Source organism: Panicum hallii, chromosome 3, assembly GCF_002211085.1.
Source record: "Panicum hallii strain FIL2 chromosome 3, PHallii_v3.1, whole genome shotgun sequence".
Lineage (NCBI taxonomy): Eukaryota > Viridiplantae > Streptophyta > Magnoliopsida > Poales > Poaceae > Panicum > Panicum hallii.
Window position 1 is genome coordinate 40,833,682 of NC_038044.1, and position 16,383 is coordinate 40,850,064.

The following is a 16,383-nucleotide window of genomic DNA, read 5'->3' on the forward strand; positions in this document are numbered from 1 at the left end:
AGAAGACCTCGATCATCAAGACCTCTCTGTCGGGTTCCTTGGGATCCTAAGCAATGGAACTTGAGTCTGGTGGCTTGATGGAAGGGTGATGCAACTTGTGAATGAAAACTCCCGGTGGGACGTTAGCTTGATCAGATTCTAGTTTGGAGAGCACATTCGGTCCCACATTGTTGTCGCGAATCACATGGTGGATTTTCAACCCTGAGAACTTGTTCTTGAGCTTGTGTATCTCCATAACATACGCGTCCATGGTGTCTTGTTGATGTCCCACTCCTTGTTAACTTATTGGACCACTAGTAAGGAGTCACCGTAGATGAGTAGTCGCTTGATGCCCAGAGAGACTGCCAGGCGTAGCTCATGCAATGGTGACTCGTACTCAGCTTCATTGTTAGAGACCTCAAATAGTATTTGGAACACGCACATGAGTTGTTCTCCTCTCGGTCTGATGAAAAGTACTCCCGCGCCACCGCGATCGAGCTGGAGTGAGCCATCAAAGTACTTGACCCAATGCTCTGGCTAGTCGGCTGGGGCTTCCATTTGGTTTTCTCGCCACTCCGCCATGAAATCGACTAGTGCCTGTGACTTGATGGCTGTCTGGGGCTTGAAGTTGAGGGTGAGGGCCCCCAGTTCTACTGCCCACTTGGAGATGCGTCCGGTGGCATCCCGATTGTGGAGGATACCCGTCAATGGGAAGTTGGTGACCACCAAGTTGTTGTATGCATCGAAATAATGTCGAAGCTTCGTGGAGGTAATGAGTATACCGTAGAGTAGTTTGTGAATTGTCGGGTAATGACCCTTAGATTGAGAAAGGACTTCGCTGATGAAGTAGACTGGTCGCTGCACGCCGAAGGCGTGGCGTTCCACCATGATCGCCGTACTGACGATGTGAGTAGTCGCGGTGATGTAGAGTAGCAGGTTCTCACCTAGTTGGGGAGCTGTTAGGATGGGGGGCGACTGCAAATGGTGCTTGAGATCTTGCAGCATTGCTTTGCCTCCTCGGTCCACTAGAACTTGTCGTGTCGCTTGAGCAGTTTGAAGAAGGGTAGTCCCCATTCTCCAAGTCGGGAGATGAATCTGTTTAAGGCTGCCATGCAGCCTGTGAGCTTCTGGATATCCTTGATCATCCGTGGAGCATCCATGGCTGTGATGGTGGTGATCTTCTCTAGGTTTGCTTCAATTCCTCGATGACAATCGATGAAACCGAGTAGCTTTCCTTATGGCACGCTGAAGACACACTTCATTGGGTTACGCTGTTGAATGTTTCCTTGAGATCAGGGATGAACTCGTCATGGGATCTGGTCTTGATGACCACGTCATCCATGTAAGCTTCAATGTTGCGATGTAGCTAATCCGCAAGGCACAGTTGGATGGCCCGCTGATAGGTGGCTCCTGTGTTCTTCAACCCGAAGGATATTGTTGTGTATGCATCTGCTCCAAAGGGGGTGATGAACACCGTTTTGATCTGGTCTTGTTCCTTGAGAGCGATCTGGTGGTACCCTGAGTAGTAGTCAAGGAAGGAGAGCAGGATGCAGCCAACCGTAGAGTCGATGACCTGGTCGATGCGTGGGAGCACAAAGGGATCCTTCGGGCAGTGTTTGTTGAGATCAATATAATCCACACACATCCTCCATTCATTATTATTCTTTTTCAAGACTATTACAAGGTTAGCTAACCACTCAGGATGGTACACTTCTTTAATAAAACCAGCCGCAAGTAGTTTTGCTAGCTCCTTCTTGATGGCCTCCCTCTTGTTGGGAGCGAAGCGTCGTAGTCGTTCCTACTTAGGAGTGGCTTTAGGATAACCTTTTAGGAAATGCTCGAGCAACTTCTTGGGCACCCCTAGCATATCCGCTGGTTTCCACGCGAATATGTCTCGATTAGCCCTAAGGAAGCTGACGAGCGCACTTTCCTATTTGTCATCAAGCCGCCTCCGATCAAAGCAGTCTTGGATGGGTCACCTTCTTACAGCTAGATGGCCTTGATGCCGACGTCACTGGGGTTAGGTTTAACCCTCGACTAGCTAGGCCTCTGGCTGTAGATCTCCATCTCCAAATTAGTAAGCTTTTGCGTGGCCGCGAGTACTTCTGCTGAAGGCTCTGGCATGCGGGATGTCACGGCTTACTCGATCGCTTCCTGGTCACAGTCGTACGACTTCTTCAGGTCATCCCGGAGCGTGAGTACGCCTGTCTTGCCTGGGATGTTGAGGAGCAGGTAGACGTAGTGGGGCACGACCATGAAGTTGGCCAGTGCTTGTCTGCCGAGGATGGCATGGTACGATGACTCGAAGTCAGCCACCTCGAGCTTGATGTACTCGGTGTGGTAGTTGTCCTTCATCCCAAAGGTAACTGGTAGGACCACTCAGCTGAGTGGAGTAGCCATTGCCGGTGGCCAACATCGCCAGGGTGACAGCCTGCAGCCTTCATTGATGTGCTGGCGCAGGTCATCCGGGGGAGGTCGTCGATTGGCCTGCCGCAGATGACCCCCTTGCGGTGGCTGTTGCCTCCCGACAGGGGCCTGGCTCCCACGTGCGTTGTCGTTGCTGATCTAGTGTTGAGGACGGCCACCAGCCATTCGACTGCGAGCCTGACTTCGACTCTCGTCCACGCGTTCTTCCCGGATGATGGACGCCGGATTATGTTGATCCAGCTGGATCCAAGCCCTCTGCGCGTAGAGGAGTGCTTGACGTACCTCCGGATCGTGGCTGCGCTCGAGAATGGCCGTCACCCTGGCAATGTTGGCCACCGGAGTCCTGAAACCCCGCTCACTTACGGCAGCAAACTCAGGGTCGAGCTCGCGATGCATAGATCGCCTTCGCTCGTTAGCCCTCCTCCGCCGGATTGTGCGGGCCCTGTTCCTAGCCCTCCGCGCCTCACGATCGGCATCGTTCTCGTTACCAGCGTTGGCCGTGATCTCATCTTCGGAGATCACTTCAAAGTTGTCGATGGGAAAGCCCCCACCGTCCTCGCCTTCTTCGGCCATCAGCACTTGGCGGGAGGAAAGGTCATGAGGGCTTTCGTCGACTAGTTTAGTCGACCCCTTCGCCACCGCAGCCAATGGCCTGCCCTCTTGGAAGGGCAATGGCTCGAGGTGAGCCACAAGCCGGCCCTCTGCCTCGGGTAGATCGGAGAGCATCATGCCCCTCCAATGCACAGTGCGCCCCTTCGGCAAAGAGGTGATCACCAAATCACCGAGACCAGAACAACCCGAAGCCCCCCGACACGCGGTGGCTTTAGGATTTCCGTCCTGGAGCAGCAGGTCCAGATCCTTCTCCAACATGGAGAGGGATCCAAATACGTTGGCCTCTTGAAGATCAGTAGCCAATTTGCATGGACCGAGTTGAGTTCGACCATGCAGATCCCTAAGATTGGAACAAGTCCAAACCAGGGGAAGTTGTCGCAACATCAGGAGAAGTCGAGCCTGGAGCGGACTCCATGTAACACCCTAAGGTAATTCCCTTAAATTTTAATGAATTTATCTGGGCTTAAATAAATTTTCCAAGGTTTTCCCTAATTTATCTCGCATATAGAGTAATTTTATAACACGAGAAAATAAAATTTATCATAGGATTAAAGTGTTTGTGCATTCATGCCGCAGCATTGTTTTATTTGTGTTGAGTTTATGGGTTTGAATTCAAATGGTAGTTTGAATTCAAATAGTTTGTTTGAATTAGTGAGTTAGAAAAACAAAAGGAGAAAAGGATAAAGGGTAAAAATAGGCAGCCCAACCCAGCAGTCTTGGCCCGGCCCAGCGTTCCCCTCCCCCTCTTTCCATTCCCCCGCATGGGCCACGCGGGCCCATTCCCTTTCCTCCCTCTCTTTCCTCCGCAGGCCGGCAGCCCGTTTCCCTTCTCTCCTTTCCCCTCTTCCGCGTGGGCCGTACCCCAGCCCAGTCCCCTCAGCCGCACCCTCTCTTTCCTGTCGCTGACCGCCCGACCCCACCCGTCATCCCCCTCCTCCCGCACCCCTGCTCCCACAACGGTCGCGCAGCGGCACGGCCGAGATCCCCGGCTCCTCCCCGCCACAACCGCGCCCGAGAACTCTGGCCCTGCTCTTCTTAATCCCCGGTGCCCTCCCTTGAACCCATTCCCACCGCCGCCTTCAACCCTAGCGCACCACCTCTGCGCCGCTGAGGCAGAACTCCTGCGCCGTCCGCGTTCCACCGCCTCAGCGCCGCTCACCGCCCGCGAAGGGGGTCCGGAGTCCCGCCGCCACACCCCGCTCACGACCCCACCTCACCACCCCACCTTGGCCGTGGCAGTCCGGCCAATTTCACCGGAACGCCTCCACGGTAAGCTTGCGGGCGGCCGAAATTCCTTCGCCTACAGAGCATCAACGGCTTCTCTAACCCTGGTCTACCCTTCACAGCCCAGGTGCGCAGCTGCTCACGGTACCAGGGCGCCCGGGGCGCACCCCGACGTTCACCCCCGCGAGCACCGGCCGTTTCCGCCGCCCGCTGTCGTGGCCGACCGTCCTCCGCGCCGCCCCGGCCAATCTAGACCCTAGGTGAGCAACCCCTCGTCTTCCCCTTTCTCTTGTGCTGGTCGTCGTGCGCTGTAGGGCCACCCCGAGGCGGGGACGCTGCGCGCCGGCGAGGCGCCGCCGCGGAAGCCGCTTCCGGCGAGCAATCGCCGCCACCCGCGTCCCCAATTCCCCCGGCCGTTAGATCGGTAGCTAACGTCCCGGATTAGACCGGGATCTCATGAAATCGTGACCGTTGGATCTAGATCGATCGGATCAAAACCAACAATACCGATTCGCCCTTGTTTTTGAATCTCAACCGTCTGATCTTGATCCAAAGGCCGACGATCGCGCGTACCCCTTCGCGTTATAGTTTCTAATCTGGGCCGTATAAACCAGATCCAACGGCTCAGATTAAAATGTACCCTTTCAACCTTGTCTTTTTGCTAAAGAACCCTCGGGTTTTTGGGAAATCAACCCGCCGTCCAACCCTAGCTCAAAAGTATTTACAGGCAGGCCCTTTCCTTCACGTTTGACCCCCTGAGCTTCCTGGATTTTGAACCCGCAGTCCATATCCTGGTTTTTCTCGTGCTAACCCCTAGATCTACCCTTTATTTGCGTTTAGGTCCTCGGTTTTTGTGCAGAACCCCCTGGAAGTTAGATTTTTCTTACAAATAGGTCCCTAGATCTTGTTTTAAGCGTAGTTTTCGCATTTTAGCCCCGTTTTAGGTGTTCTTTATATCCACGTGATCGTTGTAACGCGTAGAATAGTTCTAGGCTAGTTTTATGTGCTGTTTCATTGTCTTGGTGTACTGTTTCTTATAGTTTGCCATTGTTTGTGCATGTGTGTATGTATGGACTATGTTTGATGATCGTGAGTAGACGCGGAGCCTTTGGACGAGTACCAGGAGCAGCCATTTTCCGAGCAGCAGCCGGGAAAGTACGAGGAAGGCAAGTATAACATGAACCTCCTATCACTTTTAAATACAATTTCATACTGCATTTTAATTCTGCATACCTATAAGGACTTCCTAGCCACTTTATATCCTTTATCTATATCCTTTGGGTTGCATTTTGGTTAGTTGTGCTAGGTTGCTGCGCTATAACACACCTGGTCCTTTTTAATTAATTTGTTAATGATCTTATGCAACTTAATTCTGGAGCCTACCCTCTGTGCTGTGTGCTTGAGTGGTTAGTGCGTCCTTAAAAGATGTTTTGTTAGAAACATGGTTTAGGGGGCCAGCACGGTGCTTAGTGCTTGGTTGGCCACTCTCCCTAAGAACCGGTTCATAGAGTGACAACCTGGGACAACCGCGCAACCACAAGACTGGAATGGGACGGTCTTGACTTACTAATTAGGTCATTTTGGTTTGGGAGTAACTTACCTGCGTGGGCAAGAGGGGTGGTAAGCTTCAATGGTCCCTGCTCCTCTGGCTTGGTCTGTGCTGTGTGTCTTGTACCCCCGGAGGTGGGCCCCATCGTCGCTGATCCAGAATCCTTAGCGGTTACACCTTACCAACGTGATCCTTTGTAACGGTCTCGTAGTGTGCTTGCTAGCCATCTCACCTAAGGAAGTGTGATGAACAACTAGCGTAGCCCACGACTTGTGGGTAAAGTTGTGCAACCTCTCGAGAGTGTAAAACTGATATATCAGCTGTGCTCACAGTCATGAGCGGCCCAGATCCTCCTTTTGATTAGTGGGGTTATCAACCTTTGATTAGGGAGATTCCCCGGGTGGTTTTGGTTTGGATGGTTCTCAGTAGTTTTTAATTAACACTGATTAATTTCTTATGTAATTGGGTTATGGTAATTCATCCACTTGTAGTAATTAGCTTTAATAAAATTTGCCAAGATTAAAAGCTAATGCAGTTGAGTCAGCTAACCTTAGAGCCTCATACTCGTGTTATACTTGTTGAGTACTAGTTTGTACTCACACTTGCCTCTCTACTCTCTGTTCTTTTCGGATATCTTCGACTGCTGCTCAGTGCCTGGAAACGTGGAGGATTACGTCAGCGGCTTCGACGACTTCTAGGCGTTTGTCTCCCAGTCGACGTCCCTGTGGCGCACAGCTCTTCATGTATTCATTTTACGCTTCCGCATTCCTTGAACTGATTCTTGATTCAGTTGTAATAAAGATATTCATTTTATAATTTATACGCTTTTATTCGTGACATGTGTTGTGATATCTTGATAATCTGTTGTATATATGCGTGACTTGATCCTGGCGCATATATGATTGCTCGATTTATGTTCTTATAAATCGGGTGTGACAGATTGGTATCAGAGCCGTGTCGACTGTAGGACGAAGCCTAGGTAGAATTGGTCGAGTTTAGGATTTCTTTCCTCTTGCTTTGCCCCCGCAAATCCTCAACCGTCATGTTCCTGCTTCTATTCCTTGAGTCTTAAGCCCTAGATTTGCTATTTCCCCCGTCTTTTCTGAGAAATAGCTTGAGCTTTCCATAGACGTTGGCCTGAGTCGCCTAATCCTGTAATTTATAAGTTTAGGTTGTCCCGATAAAAATACGCTAGAACGAGTGTGTTGGTCGAGTAGTGTGGAAAACTCGATTAAGTGGTGAATGTTGAATGTTTGTTATTGTGCAAATATTTGATTTGGATTTTTGGTTGATTGCATAGGCTAGTAGTTAAACTTGTTCATGCAAATCGACCTAACCCCACTTGAACTAACTAATAAAATTTGATTTAGATCGTTGGGGGTAAAACCTATATTCCTTTCTCCCTGTTATATCCTATCGAAGTTTCATTTCCTCAGCGGCACCATATCTTATTCTCATAAATTTCGTTTGTTGCAATCAGATGGTGAACACCAGGCGCACCGGTTCCAGTTCTGACCCGCAGGAGCAGAACAACCAGAGTACCGGTCACCCGTTACCGATGCCTCCACCACTGACCCCGGAGCAGTTTTTCCAGCTCCAGATGCAGATGATGGCTACCCTGAACAACACTGTTCAGGCTCTGCAGCAGATCCATGCTCAGCCACCGCCTCCTCCGCCGCCTCAGCCCCGTGACAGGTGTGCGGATTTCCTGAGAGGTCATCCTCCGACCTTCTCTCACGCCACGGACCCACTCCAGGCGGACGACTAGCTTCGCTCGGTGGAGCGCCAGTTGGTTGTTGCGCAGTGCGACGATCGGGAGCGAGTCCTTTACGCAGCAGGGCAGCTGCGAGGCTCCGCTCTTGACTGGTGGGAGTCCTACCCAGCTCGGGATCGTGATGCTCTCACGTGGGACCAGTTCCGTGAGCGTTTCAGGAACCATCACATTCCTGAGGGCATTATGAAGATGAAGCAGAAGGAGTTCCGTGCCCTCAAGCAGGTAAAATTGAATGGAATTCTCTGCAATTTCTTTTGAGCTTGATCCATCCTTGATTTCTTTCGTAAACCTAACATATTGAGCGATTCCTATCCTTGTTATCTGTGTTCGTTATTTCAGGGATCTATGACGGTGACGGAGTACCGTGACCGTTTCCTCCAGCTTGCCCGCTACGCCCCTGCTGACGTCGCTCGTGATAGCGACAAGCAGGAGTACTTCAAGGAGGGACTGGATGATCACATCCAGTATGCGCTGCTGAACCACCGCTTCGACAACTTCAACCAGCTGGTTGATGCTGCTCTCAACACCGAGCGCAAGCGCCGGGAGATTGAGGATAAGAAGAGGAAGATGGCTCCATCCTCTTCGGGCAGCAACACTCGTCCCCGCTATCAGCATCCACCACAGCAGCAGCAGAGGCCGCTCCAGCAGTACCAGCAGCGGCAGCAGTACCCGCCTCGTCCTCAGCAGCAGCAGCAGCAGCAGGCGGGGCAGGGTCAGAGGCTTCCAGCGCCTCCGGCTCCACCAGCTCAGAGGCAGGGAGCGCCCACTCCTCCTCCTGGGCAGCAGGCTCCAGTAGTTCCACGAGTGTGCTTCCACTGCGGCGAGCCAGGGCACTACGGCAACGTCTGCTCTCGGAAGGCGCAGGCAGGACAGCAGGGGCGTGCAGCACCGCCCAAGGCCCCAGCTCAGGGCAGGGTGAACCACGTGATGGTCGAGTCAGCGGCCGAGGCTCCTAACGTGGTGATTGGTACGTTCATGGTCAACACCCATCCTGCTACAGTGCTTTTTGATACTGGTGCTACGCATTCTTTCATCACCCGGTCTTTTGTTGAGCATCATGGCATTCCTACTAGCACATTAAAGAGGTGCATGTTAGTATCTTCACCGGGAGGGCAGTTGAGGTCTCAGGTCTTCTGTCCCAGAGTTAGTGTGGCCATAAGAGGGGTAGATTTCAGTGCAAATCTGATGGTGCTAGACTCCAAGGGCATTGATGTGATCCTCGGAATGGAGACTCTTGCTAAGTGGGGAGTCCGGATAGATTGTGCTCAGAGGACTGTTCTTCTGTCAGCACCGGATGGTCAGGAGGTTACTGTTGGTGCTACAGAGCCTTCTGGATTTCATCATCAGATGGAGGCTAGACCCACGGATGGTATTCGCGTGGTGTCTGAATTCCCGGACGTCTTTCCGGATGATTTGCCAGGTATGCCGCCTGATCGCGACATTGAGTTTTCTATTGATCTCTTGCCTGGCACAGCTCCTATTGCTAAGAGGCCCTATTGTATGGCTCCTGTCGAGCATGAGGAGGTTAAGAAGACTGTCGACGAGTTGCTAGCTAAGGGTTATATCCGTCGCAGTTTCTCTCCTTAGGCTTTTCCTGTATTGCTGGTAGAGAAGAAGGATGGTGCGAAGAGAATGTGCGTCGACTATCGGGATCTGAATGCAGTCACTATCAAGAACAAGCATCCATTGCCCCGTATTGAGGATCTCTTTGATCAGCTTCAGGGTGCTTGTGTATTCTCGAAGATTGATTTGCGTTCGGGTTATCATCAGCTGAGGATTCGTTCCGAGGATATCCCGAAGACGGCATTCACCTGCAAGTATGGGCTATATGAGTATACGGTCATGTCTTTTGGTTTGACCAATGCTCCGGCTTTCTTCATGCATTTGATGAACAAAGTTTTCATGGATTATCTAGACACCTTTGTGGTGATATTCATTGATGATATCCTGATATATTCCAAGTCAGAAGCAGAGCATGAAAAGCATCTGAGGCTTGTGTTGCAGAGGCTCAGAGAGCACAAGCTGTATGCCAAGCTCAGCAAGTGCGAGTTCTGGATTGATGAGGTTCCATTCCTCGGTCATGTTATCTCCAAGGGAGGTATTGCTGTGGACCCCGGAAAGGTGAAGGATGTGCTTGACTGGGTTGTTCCGCAGACAGTGAAGGAAGTCCGCTCTTTTCTGGGCTTAGCTGGATATTATCGGAGGTTCATCGAGAATTTCTCCAAGATTGCGAAGCCTTTGACTTCCTTGCTGGAGAAGGGTGTGGATTTCTCTTGGACTGATGAGCGTCAGAGTGCCTTCGAGGAGCAGAAGAAGAGGTTGACTACGGCGCCAGTCCTTACTCTGCCAGACCAGAGCAAGAGGTTCACAGTGTATTGTGATGCTTCGAGGGATGGTCTTGGTTGCGTCCTGATGCAGGAAGGCAGAGTGATAGCTTATGCTTCGCGGCAGTTACGCCGGCACGAGCTGAATTATCCCACTCATGATCTGGAGTTAGCCGCAGTTGTGCATGCTCTGAAGATATGGAGGCATTATTTGTTTGGGCAGAGGTGTGATATTTACACCGATCACAAGAGCCTCAAGTATATTTTCACTCAGAGTGAGCTGAATATGCGGCAGAGAAGATGGCTAGAATTGGTCAAGGATTATGACCTGGAGATTCACTATCATCTGGGCAAGGCTAATGTTGTAGCGGATGCTCTGAGCAGGAAGAGCTATGTTAATATGGCCATGGCTTTTCAGATGCCTCAGGAGTTATGCGAGGAGTTTGAGCAGTTGAGTCTGGGTTTCTTGCATCGCACCTCGGGTACATCATTTGAGGCAGCCCACTCTAGAGGCGGAGATCAGGCAGCATCAGAAGGAAGATCAGAAGCTGCAGGAAATTCGTGAATTGCTTAAGATTGGTAAAGCTCCTCATTTCAGAGAGGATGATCACGGTACCTTGTTGTACAAGGGTCGGATATGTGTGCCGGATGTTGCGGATCTTAGGAAGCTGATCTTGAGTGAGGCTTATGATACGGCATATTCTATTCATCCAGGCAGCACGAAGATGTATTACGACCTGAAGGAACGATTCTGGTGGTATGGAATGAAGCGTTCCGTTGCGGAGTACGTGGCTATCTGTGACACTTGTCAGCGTCTCAAGGCAGAGCATCAGAGGCCAGCAGGTCTATTGCAGCCGTTGAAGATTCCAGAGTGGAAATGGGAGGAAATCACTATGGACTTCATTGTTGGCTTGCCTCGTACTCAGAAGGGGTACAACTCCATATGGGTAGTAGTGGATCGGTTGACGAAGGTTGCCCACTTCATTCCGGTGAACACTACTTACTCCGGTGCTAGACTCGCGGAGTTGTACATCTCCAGGATTGTATGTCTGCATGGTGTTCCGAAGAAGATCATATCTGATCGAGGATCTCAGTTCACTTCACGGTTCTGGGAGCAGTTGCATGATTCGTTGGATACGAAGCTGCGCTTCAGTACCGCTTATCATCCTCAGACAGATGGGCAGACAGAAAGAACCAACCAAGTGTTGGAGGATATGCTTCGAGCCTGTGCTATTCAGTATGATACTAGCTGGGATAACTGCCTGTCGTATGCAGAGTTTTCTTATAACAACAGTTATCAGGCCAGTCTGAAGAAATCACCCTTCGAGGCCCTGTATGGTCAAAAGTGCAGGACTCCGCTGTATTGGGATCAGATTGGCGAGAGGCAGGTGTTTGGCCCGGAGATTGTTGAGGAGGCCGAACAGCTGGTACAGCAGGTGAAAGAGAATCTGAGGGTCGCTCAGACTCATCAGAAGAGCTATGCGGATGTGCGTCGTCGAGATTTGACCTTTGCAGTGGGTGACCATGTATACCTGAAGGTCTCGCCGATGAGAGGAATCCGCAGGTTTAATGTACGAGGGAAGCTAGCTCCTCGATACATTGGTCCGTTCAAGGTGTTGGAACGGAAAGGTGAGGTGGCATATCGTTTGGAGTTGCCTCTCAATCTCTCAGGAGTGCACGATGTGTTTCACGTGTCTCAGCTGAAGAAGTGCTTGAGAGTGCCAGAAGAGCAAGCACCGATAGAAGGGTTAGATGTGCAGGAGGATCTGACCTATATTGAGCATCCAGTGAAGATTCTGGAGATATCTGAGAGAGTTACCCGGAACAGGAAGATCAAGATGTGACGGGTTCAGTGGAGTCACCACACGGAAGACGAGGCCACTTGGGAGCGAGAAGATGAGCTGAGGAAGACATATCCCGATCTCTTTGCTAGCTAGCCTATCCGAATCTCGGGACGAGATTCCTGTAAGGGGGGTAGGTTTGTAACACCCTAAGGTAATTCCCTTAAATTTTAATGAATTTATCTGGGCTTAAATAAATTTTCCAAGGTTTTCCCTAATTTATCTCGCATATAGAGTAATTTTATAACACGAGAAAATAAAATTTATCATAGGATTAAAGTGTTTGTGCATTCATGCCGCAGCATTGTTTTATTTGTGTTGAGTTTATGGGTTTGAATTCAAATGGTAGTTTGAATTCAAATAGTTTGTTTGAATTAGTGAGTTAGAAAAACAAAAGGAGAAAAGGATAAAGGGTAAAAATAGGCAGCCCAACCCAGCAGTCTTGGCCCGGCCCAGCGTTCCCCTCCCCCTCTTTCCATTCCCCCGCATGGGCCACGCGGGCCCATTCCCTTTCCTCCCTCGCTTTCCTCCGCAGGCCGGCAGCCCGTTTCCCTTCTCTCCTTTCCCCTCTTCCGCGTGGGCCGTACCCCAGCCCAGTCCCCTCAGCCGCACCCTCTCTTTCCTGTCGCTGACCGCCCGACCCCACCCGTCATCCCCCTCCTCCCGCACCCCTGCTCCCGCAACGGCCGCGCAGCGGCACGGCCGAGATCCCCGGCTCCTCCCCGCCGCAACCGCGCCCGAGAACTCTGGCCCTGCTCTTTTTAATCCCCGGTGCCCTCCCTTGAACCCATTCCCACCACCGCCTTCAACCCTAGCGCACCACCTCTGCGCCGCTGAGGCAGAACTCCTGCGCCGTCCGCGTTCCACCGCCTCAGCGCCGCTCACCGCCCGCGAAGGGGGTCCGGAGTCCCGCCGCCACACCCCGCTCACGACCCCACCTCACCACCCCACCTTGGCCGTGGCAGTCCGGCCAATTTCACCGGAACGCCTCCACGGTAAGCTTGCGGGCCGCCGAAATTCCTTCGCCTATAGAGCGTCAACGGCTTCTCTAACCCCGGTCTACCCTTCACAGCCCAGGTGCGCAGCTGCTCACGGTACCAGGGCGCCCGGGGCGCACCCCGACGTTCACCCCCGCGAGCACCGGCCGTTTCCGCCGCCCGCTGTCGTGGCCGACCGTCCTCCGCGCCGCCCCGGCCAATCTAGACCCTAGGTGAGCAACCCCTCGTCTTCCCCTTTCTCTTGTGCTGGTCGTCGTGCGCTGTAGGGCCACCCCGAGGCGGGGACGCTGCGCGCCGGCGAGGCGCCGCCGCGGAAGCCGCTTCCGGCGAGCAATCGCCGCCACCCGCGTCCCCAATTCCCCCGGCCGTTAGATCGGTAGCTAACATCCCGGATTAGACCGGGATCTCATGAAATCGTGACCGTTGGATCTAGATCGAGCGGATCAAAACCAACAATACCGATTCGCCCTTGTTTTTGAATCTCAACCGTCCGATCTTGATCCAAAGGCCGACGATCGCGCGTACCCCTTCGCGTTATAGTTTCTAATCTGGGCCGTATAAATCAGATCCAACGGCTCAAATTGAAACGTACCCTTTCAACCTTGTCTTTTTGCTAAAGAACCCTCAGGTTTTTGGGAAATCAACCCGCCGTCCAACCCTAGCTCAAAAGTATTTACAGGCAGGCCCTTTCCTTCACGTTTGACCCCCTGAGCTTCCTGGATTTTGAACCCGCAGTCCATATCCTGGTTTTTCTCGTGCTAACCCCTAGATCTACCCTTTATTTGCGTTTAGGTCCTCGGTTTTTGTGCAGAACCCCCTGGAAGTTAGATTTTTCTTACAAATAGGTCCCTGGATCTTGTTTTAAGCGTAGTTTTCGCGTTTTAGCCCCGTTTTAGGTGTTCTTTATATCCACGCGATCGTTGTAACGCGTAGAATAGTTCTAGGCCAGTTTTATGTGCTGTTTCATTGTCTTGGTGTACTGTTTCTTATAGTTTGCCATTGTTTGTGCATGTGTGTATGTATGGACTATGTTTGATGATCGTGAGTAGACGCGGAGCCTTTGGACGAGTACCAGGAGCAGCCATTTTCCGAGCAGTTCGAGCAGCAGCCGGGAGAGTACGAGGAAGGCAAGTATAACATGAACCTCCTATCACTTTTAAATACAATTTCATACTGCATTTTAATTCTACATACCTATAAGGACTTCCTAGCCACTTTATATCCTTTATCTATATCCTTTGGGTTGCATTTTGGTTAGTTGTGCTAGGTTGCTGCGCTATAACATACCTGGTCCTTTTTAATTAATTTATTAATGATCTTATGCAACTTAATTCTGGAGCCTACCCTCTGTGCTGTGTGCTTGAGTGGTTAGTGCGTCCTTAAAAGATGTTTTGTTAGAAACATGGTTTAGGGGGCCAGCACGGTGCTTAGTGCTTGGTTGGCCATTCTCCCTAAGGACCGGTTCATAGAGCGACAACCTGGGACAACCGCGCAACCACAAGACTGGAATGGGACGGTCTTGACTTACTAATTAGGTCATTTTGGTTTGGGAGTAACTTACCTGCGTGGGCAAGAGGGGTGGTAAGCTTCAATGGTCTCTGCTCCTCCGGCTTGGTCTGTGCTGTGTGTCTTGTACCCCCGGAGGTGGGCCCCATCGTCGCTGATCCAGAATCCTTAGCGGTTACACCTTACCAACGTGATCCTTTGTAACGGTCTCGTAGTGTGCTTGCTAGCCATCTCACCTAAGGAAGTGTGATGAACAACTAGCGTAGCCCACGACTTGTGGGTAAAGTTGTGCAACCTCTCGAGAGTGTAAAACTGATATATCAGCTGTGCTCACAGTCATGAGCGGCCCAGATCCTCCTTTTGATTAGTGGGGTTATCAACCTTTGATTAGGGAGATTCCCCGGGTGGTTTTGGTTTGGATGGTTCTCTGTAGTTTTTAATTAACACTGATTAATTTCTTATGTAATTGGGTTATGGTAATTCATCCACTTGTAGTAATTAGCTTTAATAAAATTTGCCAAGATTAAAAGCTAATGCAGTTGAGTTAGCTAACCTTAGAGCCTCATACTCGTGTTATACTTGTTGAGTACTAGTTTGTACTCACACTTGCCTCTCTACTCTCTGTTCTTTTCGAATATCTTCGACTGCTGCTCAGTGCCCGACAACGTGGAGGATTACGTCAGCGGCTTCAACGACTTCTAGGCGTTTGTCTCCCAGTCGACGTCCCTGTGGCGCCCAGCTCTTCATGTATTCATTTTACGCTTCTGCATTCCTTGAACTGATTCTTGATTCAGTTGTAATAAAGATATTCATTTTATAATTTATACGCTTTTATTCGTGACATGTGTTGTGATATCTTGATAATCTGTTGTATATATGCATGACTTGATCCTGGCGCATATATGATTGCTCGATTTATGTTCTTATAAATCGGGTGTGACACTCCATCTCGACCTGTGCTGCGGAAGTATGAAGCGGCAAGTTGTCGAGCTCGTCGACGAACTTGTCGAGGCCACTACGAGGATCCGCAGCGAGGGTTTTTGGCTTCATGTCGACGAGGAATCGCCGAAAATTATCCGCACCATCTACGATGCAGACCCACGAGCCAAAAACGAACGTCATACCCTGAGAGGGAACTGACCTGATGAAATTGAAAGACGCCATCGAGCTCGCCGGTGGATCTTCGACGCGTTCCCCTACCTGGCGCGCCAGCTGTCGGTGTTTAACCGGCTGCCCACCGAGGGGTATACCCAAGGTGGTAAGTTTTGGGTGAGGAGAGCCGAGATCAGGAACTCGAAGGTGCAACGAACACAAGACTTTTAGACAGGTTCGGGCCGCACGGAGCGTAACACCCTACGTCTTGTATGGTGGTTTGTATTCCCTTTGGTGTAGAATGACCTAATGATCTTCTGTTTTTAGGGGGGTCCCTGACCTCCCTTATATATCCGAGAGGTCAGAGTTACAAAGATGCTAACCAACCTCCATGTTGGTTAACTCTATCTCCTATTTAAACAGGATAAACAAGAGATAAACAAAATGAATAAGAGATAAGACGGGCTTAATCTCTTAGACTACGTAATGTGCCCAGCCCGGTGGCCCCGGGTCTGACAGCCATGTTTCCTGGGATGATGCCATAGAACGGAGCTCTGCTCGGGGTGAGCATCTTGGAGATGTCCAGGCCCATCTTCTTCATAGTACTTTCGAAAAGCAGGTTGAGGCCGCTCCCGCCATCGATGTGTACTCGGGTCAGCAGTGAGCCCGCCATGATAGGGTCTAGGACGAGCAGGAATTTTCCCGGCTTGGAGAAGCTGGTCCATTGATCATCCCTAGAGAAGGAGATCGGGACCGCGCTGTATCTCAGAGCCTTTTGCGTGGCCGGCTCTATAGAGAGGATTTCGCGCAGGGTCAACTTCTGCGCGCTCTTGGAGGGGAATCCGCCGTCGACGCCAAAGATGACATTGATGATGTTCTTCGGGTCTTGGAAATCCTGAGCCCCTGACTTGTCATCCTCATCGTCATCCTCCTGGTCCTTTCACTTTCCTACTTGGGGAAGGGGTGGGACATTCAGTGACTTGCGGAGGCTGATGCACTCGAAGAGCCTGTGCCATGACTTCTTGCCACGCAGATTGCACTCAACATCCGCGACTTC